We start from the raw sequence: 7,093 nt of genomic DNA, 5'->3' as shown, positions 1-7,093 counted from the left end.
GTATTCTGCATTTTCCAAGTTTTTCCTGATGCATTTTGCTATAAATGAAAAACATCATCAGGCACAGCAGTTCACATGTCTAATCCTAGCACTTTGGGAGGCCAAGGTAGGTGGATCGCTTGAGGTCAGAGGTTCATGACCAGCCTGGCCAACATGGAGAAACCCTGTTTCTACTAAAAATACAAAACTTAGCCTGGCGTGGTGGTGCGCACCTGTAATCCCAGCTACTCTGGAGGCTGAGGTTGGGGGATCACTTGAACCTAGAAGGTAGAGGTGAACCAGTGAGTGGAGATGGTGCCACTGCCCTCCAGCCTGGGTGACAGAGCAAGATTCTCTCAAGAAAGGTGGAGGGAGGGGAGGGGAGGGGAAGAGAGGTCATTTTTTTTTTTCCAGAGGAAAAAATAAGACCCCAGCCAGGCTCAGTGGCTCATGCTTGTAATCTCAACAATTTGGGAGGCCAAGATAGGAGGACTGCTTAAGGCCAGGAGTTCAAGACAAGTCTGGGCAACATAGCAAGACCCTGTCTCTACAGCAGTTTTTAAAAAAATTGCAGCTTTTATGCAAAAATCCTGCTGGAAACTCTAATGGGTCCAAATAGATAAAATTGTAGCTCTTATGCCCAATATCCAGAGAGTTCCCCATGTTATTCCAACTTCTACTTAAATCAGGCTTGTCAAACCCACGGCCCATGGGCTGCATGTGGCCTAGGACGGCTTTGAATGTGGCCCAACACAAACTCATAAACTTTCTTAAAACATTATGAGATTTTTTTTGATTTTTCTTTTTAGTTCATCAGCTATCGTTAGTGTATTTAATGTGTGGCCCAAGACAATTCTCCTTCCAGTATGGCCCAGGGAAGCCAAAAGATTGGAAATCCCTGATTTAAATTAAACCTACCCAATTCAAAAAGCCATGCTGACATCCCCATGACAAAGTTGTTTTTAACCTTAGACATGCAGATGTTATTTGTATAGCCAGGAATTTGATGACTCTCTGATGGAAGTCTAGGTGACATGGCAGTGAGCCGATCATCTCAGACCCCAAAGGGATATTCCCAGGATGCCTTCTGCTCCACGCAGGGATGGCGCCACCTCCTGGCTCCCATGAGGGTGGCTCTGTGGCACCTGCTGGGTTTTCTCTTGCCCATTATCAATCCACATGCCTCTGTTCTGCTGGGGCAGAGCTGGTTGGAGCTCTAAATTTAGGTGAAAGTAGTAGGCTCGTGTTGAATGCAATTTGACCTAGAAAAGGCCCTTAACTGAGGTTTGTTGGAGAATTGGTTATGTCAACAAATAAGTTTCCCACTTAGAAGAAAGTCTCTACTGATCAGACTGATGGATACAGTGACGGCACCTAAATGGCCCTTCACTGTGCTCTTGTTGCCAACTCCCCAACCCTCACTAGTGGCTCCTTTCCAGCCCACTGGCTTCACTTGCATGCAAAGACTTTAAGAACTCCTGGGCCGAGTGCAGTGTCTCATGCCCGTAATCTCAGCACTTTGGGAGGCCAAGGCAGGCAGATCACCTGATGTCAGCAGTTCGAGACCAGTCTGACCAACATGGAGAAACCCCATCTCTACTAAAACACAAAATTAGCCAGACATGGTGGCACATGCCTGTAATCCCAGCTACTCGGCAGGCTGAGGCAAAGAATTGCTTGAATCTGGGAGGCGGAGGTTGTGATGAGCCAAGATCACGCCATTGCACTCCAGCCTGGGCAACAAGAGCAAAACTCCATCTCAACAACAACAAAAGAACCCCTAACTGCTACTTGCCTAAATAAATAAATAAACATGTAATATATTTCTAAACAGACATGTAATCCTGGGACAATCTGACAGGCATTACAAACCCTGGGGAAAAAAAGCTTTTGAACCCCATCTAAGAATTGAAAGATAGTTCTATAAGATACCTGAAGAAAATCTGAAGAATGTAGAATCCATTAAGCTGCACTAAATCAATAATGCATGCTTATAGAAGGCCATAAATATGCATTTTTCATTATTATTGTCCTGTTAGCCATCTGCCTTGCAGTCCTCATTCTTAGCCAAATTTCTGCTTCATTGAAACCAATGGCACCTATTTATGAGCTCAGTTGGCATGAACCTGGCACCAGCCATTCAAAGACTAGGGGAAAGATCTTTTTTTAAAACCAACTCCAAAAATAAGTGCTTTAAAATTCAAGGTGGAAGGATATTGGCTGCCCTATCATTAGACTCATCCATCTTTTTGCAAAACTGACAAAATTTCTAAGCATGCAATCCTGCTCTTCCCCTTCCCCCATGTTTGATTTATTTCTATAAAGAATAATTTAGGATGAAAAAATGCATTTTCCCAGATGATTTTCCATAATTAATGCCTTCAGCAATTCAAGAGAAAATGACTACTTCTATGCCTGAGTTATCTTTGTTTAACAAAAGCATATTTTAGAAAAACCCACACTCATATTCTTCTTTATAGCTTCCAAGACATTTAGAAGTAGATTTTCATTTTCACCTCGTGGTCACATTATCTGCTGGTTACCAGACACACTGAGCAGACCGTTGGGTATTAGCAGATCTCGATGGGTTTATGTGGGGACATGGTTTCCGTGGGGACTCAGCTCTGCCTGATTCCTGGGATACCCCTTGCTATCCGCAGCATCTGGCCCTTTGTATCCCAACTTGTTCCGTTGTTCCTCGATGCTTTCCGGTCTGGTCTGCAATTTTCCCTTGATGCCTTTTATACCCAGTATCTCATTTCCCCTCGGGTGTCCTTGCTCTTGGTTTTTCCCAGACTTGGAGGTTGTGCCACTCCCCTGCAGCCTATTCAAGCCTGGCCCTGCCAACATGAAGCTCCTGCTCCTCTAACCCCTAAAGCTCTTGCCTCTGAAATCATGGCTGGTATGTGCCGTAGGATTAGGTCACTGGGGATTGGTGTCCTCATCCAGCCTGTAAGCTCCCTGAGGCCTAGACCATGTCTTTCACTGCTATATTTCCACAGTCCCTGCTGCAGTGCTAAACACATAACAGTTAACATTCAAAAATATCAGGTATAGGCCAGGCACAGTGGCTCATGCCTGTAATCCTTTCACTATAGGAGGCCAAGGCAGGAGGATTACTTGAGCCTGGAGTTTGAGACTAGCATGAGCAACATAGTGAGACCCCATCTCTACAAAAAATACAAAAATTCACTGGGTGTGATGGTGTATGACTGTAGTTCCAGCTACTCAGGAGACTGAGGTGGGAGGATCGCTCGAGCCCAGGAGTTTGAGGCCGCAGTGAGCTGTGATGGAGCCACTGCACTCCAGCCTAGATGACTTAGTGAGGCCCTGTCTCTTAAAAAAATTAATTAATTAAAAAATTTGATGTTGATTTTTGGTACCACTGGACACATGTGGAATCATAGAAGGAATACAAATAAGATCTTGCATTTAGAACATTTTTGTTTTCAAATCAGCTTCATGTTTATTACTTCATATGCTCCTCCCAACAACTTTGGGATAGAGGGGATGTAACCTTCACTCCACACATGTCCCTGAGATACAGAAGGGGTAACTGTCGCCCAGGGGCCACGGTGCAACAGCAGAGAATCCAAGAGACCCCGACTGCACTGTGGGGATCTTCAGAACTCAGTGACGGAACACGTCCAAGTTCCTTTACAAACAGGGAGTGCCTGAGCACTCCCCCGTGCTCCACACAGACGCTTCCTTGAGTGTCTCAAATATGCCACAAACCCTAAGCCAGCCCCTGCAAGATCCGCAGGAGCAATTTAATCTCTTCAAGGGGAATTTAAAAAGTAAAGCCTTCATCAAGAGACCCAGAAAGAGTTTCTATGTGTCTCCAATACAGAAGGAAAATGCTCTGTATGTCTAAAACTGGAACTCTCAATAAACAGGAACTACATTTTCCAACTAGAAATACATCATGATTTTTGACTTAAAAAATTTAGGCCAGTTGCAGTGGCTCATGCCTATAATCCCAGCACTTTGGAAGAGCTAAGCCCAGCTCCTCCATGACTGGCTGTGTGAGCACAGACAAGACACTGAACTTCTCTGTTTCAGTTCCTGTAAAATGAGAATAGCAATATATGCCACGCATGGCCATGGTAAGGACTAGCAACCGTATTAGAAGCATGTTAATCACCAATGTCTATTACAAGCCTGCCACAAACCAGGCTTGTAATCATTGGTGATTAATTTAGCTGGGGATGGTGACACCCACCTGTAGTCCCAGCTACTTGGGAATCTGAGTAGGAGGATCAATCAAGCCTGGACGTTCAAGGCTGCAGTGAGCTGTAATGACACCACCACACTCCTGGGCACTGTCTCTTTAAAAAAAGTGATTATTATCCTATCTCTGCACTTTTCTTTGTCACGATTTTGTAATAGGTGATTTCTACAGAATAAACTACATTTTATGTGAAATAAATGCATGTTCAAAAAGTAAGGGGGCAGATCATGGCTGAAAGAAACTCGAACCTGAAATGGAGGCTAAGTTTATTTTCACAGGTCCCTACTGCTAAGATTTCCAAGCTACAGGGAAAAAGTTAAACTCGTCGCTAGCTTGTCCTGCCTGCTCAAGACCACACCCCCACTGGCAACGTAATTCTTGGTGAGGATGAAAAAACTACATCTATACTTGCCTTGAAAAGCATTCATGCAAAATAAAGCCCAGATTCATAAGTAATCTGGCTTTGGCATCACTTTTCAAAACAGTATCCTGTTACCAGCTAAAGCAAACAGAGCGGTTTCAACCCCAGGAACTGACAGGCAGTGCAAAAGGGCAGATTGAAAAAGATTAAATATTTGTGCAAAAGCCCATACCTCCGCCTTCACAAAGGGCTGCTCCGTCTGGCATAAAAGGGAAGGGAGGCAGGAACTGAGAAGAGGGCCTTATCTTTCCAGAGGAAGGACTGTTTGGGGCTGGAGGAGGTGGAGAAGGGGAGAGAAAATAGCAGAGGAGGGGAGACGTCAGACGGGTGCGTGTCTCCTGGTCACTGCCAGGCCAGGCCGCTGTCATCGGCTGAGACTGCACTTCTGACCCCTGCGGTGAAGCCAGGCAGTGTGGGCTCAGGGACAGATGGAAACAGGATGGATTGAGCTTTGAAGCTGCCAGCCTGTGATGGCAGAGAGGCCAGAAAGAAGCCTGCTCCAGAACCCACTCTCTCAGCAGCAGCACCTCATTAATTTGCAGGGGGAGGCGAGGAGGGCAGAGGAGGGGAGGGGCAGAAGAGGAGGGCAGGGGAGGGCGGGCTGGGACTGAGGCCTGGGACACGGGTCATGTGCACACTGCAGCCCAAAGGCCTGCCAGGGGCTGCCCAAGGAGGACTTTAGAGAAGGGAGATTTTGAGAAATTATAAAAAACAAATTAGTAGTTTTCAGCTCTGCTGACAGTCGATCAAAGCTAGTTTCTGCCTCTGAGACATTTTAGTGGCTGTTAGGAATTTAGAATTTAGAAAAGAAAAGAGGAAAGGAAAAAATCTACAATGGGGCAGTCCGTGCGGGTGGTGGGGAGAGTGCCGACGAGAGTCTTTAAGGAATTGGGGTTTTTCTGTGGACTTTGGGGCTCCTCGGGGGCCCTCCACAAAGACCAACATGGGGCTGGAGGCACAGGGAAAAACACCCCTGGGAGGCCTTTAAACACAGCTCAGGTTACCCACAATTCACAGAGACAACGGGAGGAATGGCCTGCAGTCCCTTGGGGCAGCCCAGGGACAGGGCTGGAACTGTGGTTCCAAACCCTGGCTGCACAATGCAATCATTAGGACACTCCAAAAAATGCAGTTGCCAGGCCTGGCTCACTTGAGTTAACTCAGGCTCCCTGAAGACAAGGTCCCAATGTGGATGTTTTTAACTCCACCATTAATTCTAATGCTCAGCCCAGGTCACGAACCTGCGTAAGACTTCATAGGACTCCGCTGAGCACAGGCTTCCCTTGGGCTACGGCACCGGGTCTTTGAACTGGGAGAAGAGCATCAAGGTCACCCACCTTCTGGTTACACAGTGAAGACTCAAGGAGTCCTTCCCTTCCATTGGCTGAGTCAATGCAGGGATCTCGGAAGTGGAGCCTTGTCATCAAAGCAGCCTGGGGACAACAGAGGACAGAACACACACAACACTCAGAAAGTATTTGAAGGCCAGGAATGGAGGCTCATGCCTGTAATCCCAACACTTTGGAAAGCTGAGGTGGGAGGATTTCTTGAGGCCAGGAGTTTGAGACCAGCCTGGGCAACACGGCAAGACCTCTCTACAAAAAACATTGGAAGAATTAACCAGGTGTGGTGACTCACACCTGTAGTCCCAGCTATTGAGGAGGCCGGGTCAAGAGGATCTTCTGAGCCCCAAAGTTCAAGGCTGCAGTGAGCCATAATAGAGCAAAAACTTGTCTCAAATAATAATAATAATAAAGCCCACCAAAACATAACCAAAAAACTCCAAATCTGTGAGTAACTGTGCCAGGCATTATGTTCTGCAAATGGTAAATATAACCAGTTTGTTGATTCTGCAGCTCTGGTTTTTCTCTGGAGGCAGGGTCAGGAGAACCAGCCATACCACAGTCTCAGGGCGAGGACTGTGAGAAACTCTCCTAGGTGTGAAATGAAAGAGGCACCAAAACACTCAGTCATCAGGATCGACAGGTGTTAATGCATGATCTATTTGCACCTTGCAATGCACTAAACTAATGCAAAAACTCCGTAATGAGCAAAATGTCAACATTTCAAAGATAGGACCAATATTACTGAGTTTTTTTCTTTTTCTTTTGCCCCAGGTTTGAATGTGGCTCTTCACAGTACATAAGTAATTTTCATTTTCTTTCGATTTTTTTTTTTTCAGAAGGAGTTTCGCTCTTGTCGCCCAGGCTGGAGTGCAATGCCATGGTCTCGGCTCACTGCAACCTCTGCCTCCCAGGTTCAAGCAACTCTCCTGCTTCAGCCTCCCCAGTAGCTGGGATTACAGATGCCTACCACCATGCCGGGCTAATGTTTGTATTTTTTTTTAGTAGAGACAGGGTTTCACCTTGTTGGCCAGGCTGGTCTCGAACTCCTGACCTCAGGTGATTCACCTGCCTCGGCCTCCCAAAGTGCTGAGATTACAGCACCTGAACTATTTTGAA

This window comes from Aotus nancymaae, unplaced genomic scaffold (assembly GCF_030222135.1).
Source record: "Aotus nancymaae isolate 86718 unplaced genomic scaffold, 86718_ANA_hifiasm-v0.15.2.pri h1tg000077l, whole genome shotgun sequence".
Lineage (NCBI taxonomy): Eukaryota > Metazoa > Chordata > Mammalia > Primates > Aotidae > Aotus > Aotus nancymaae.
Note: the sequence above shows the minus strand (reverse complement) of the source record.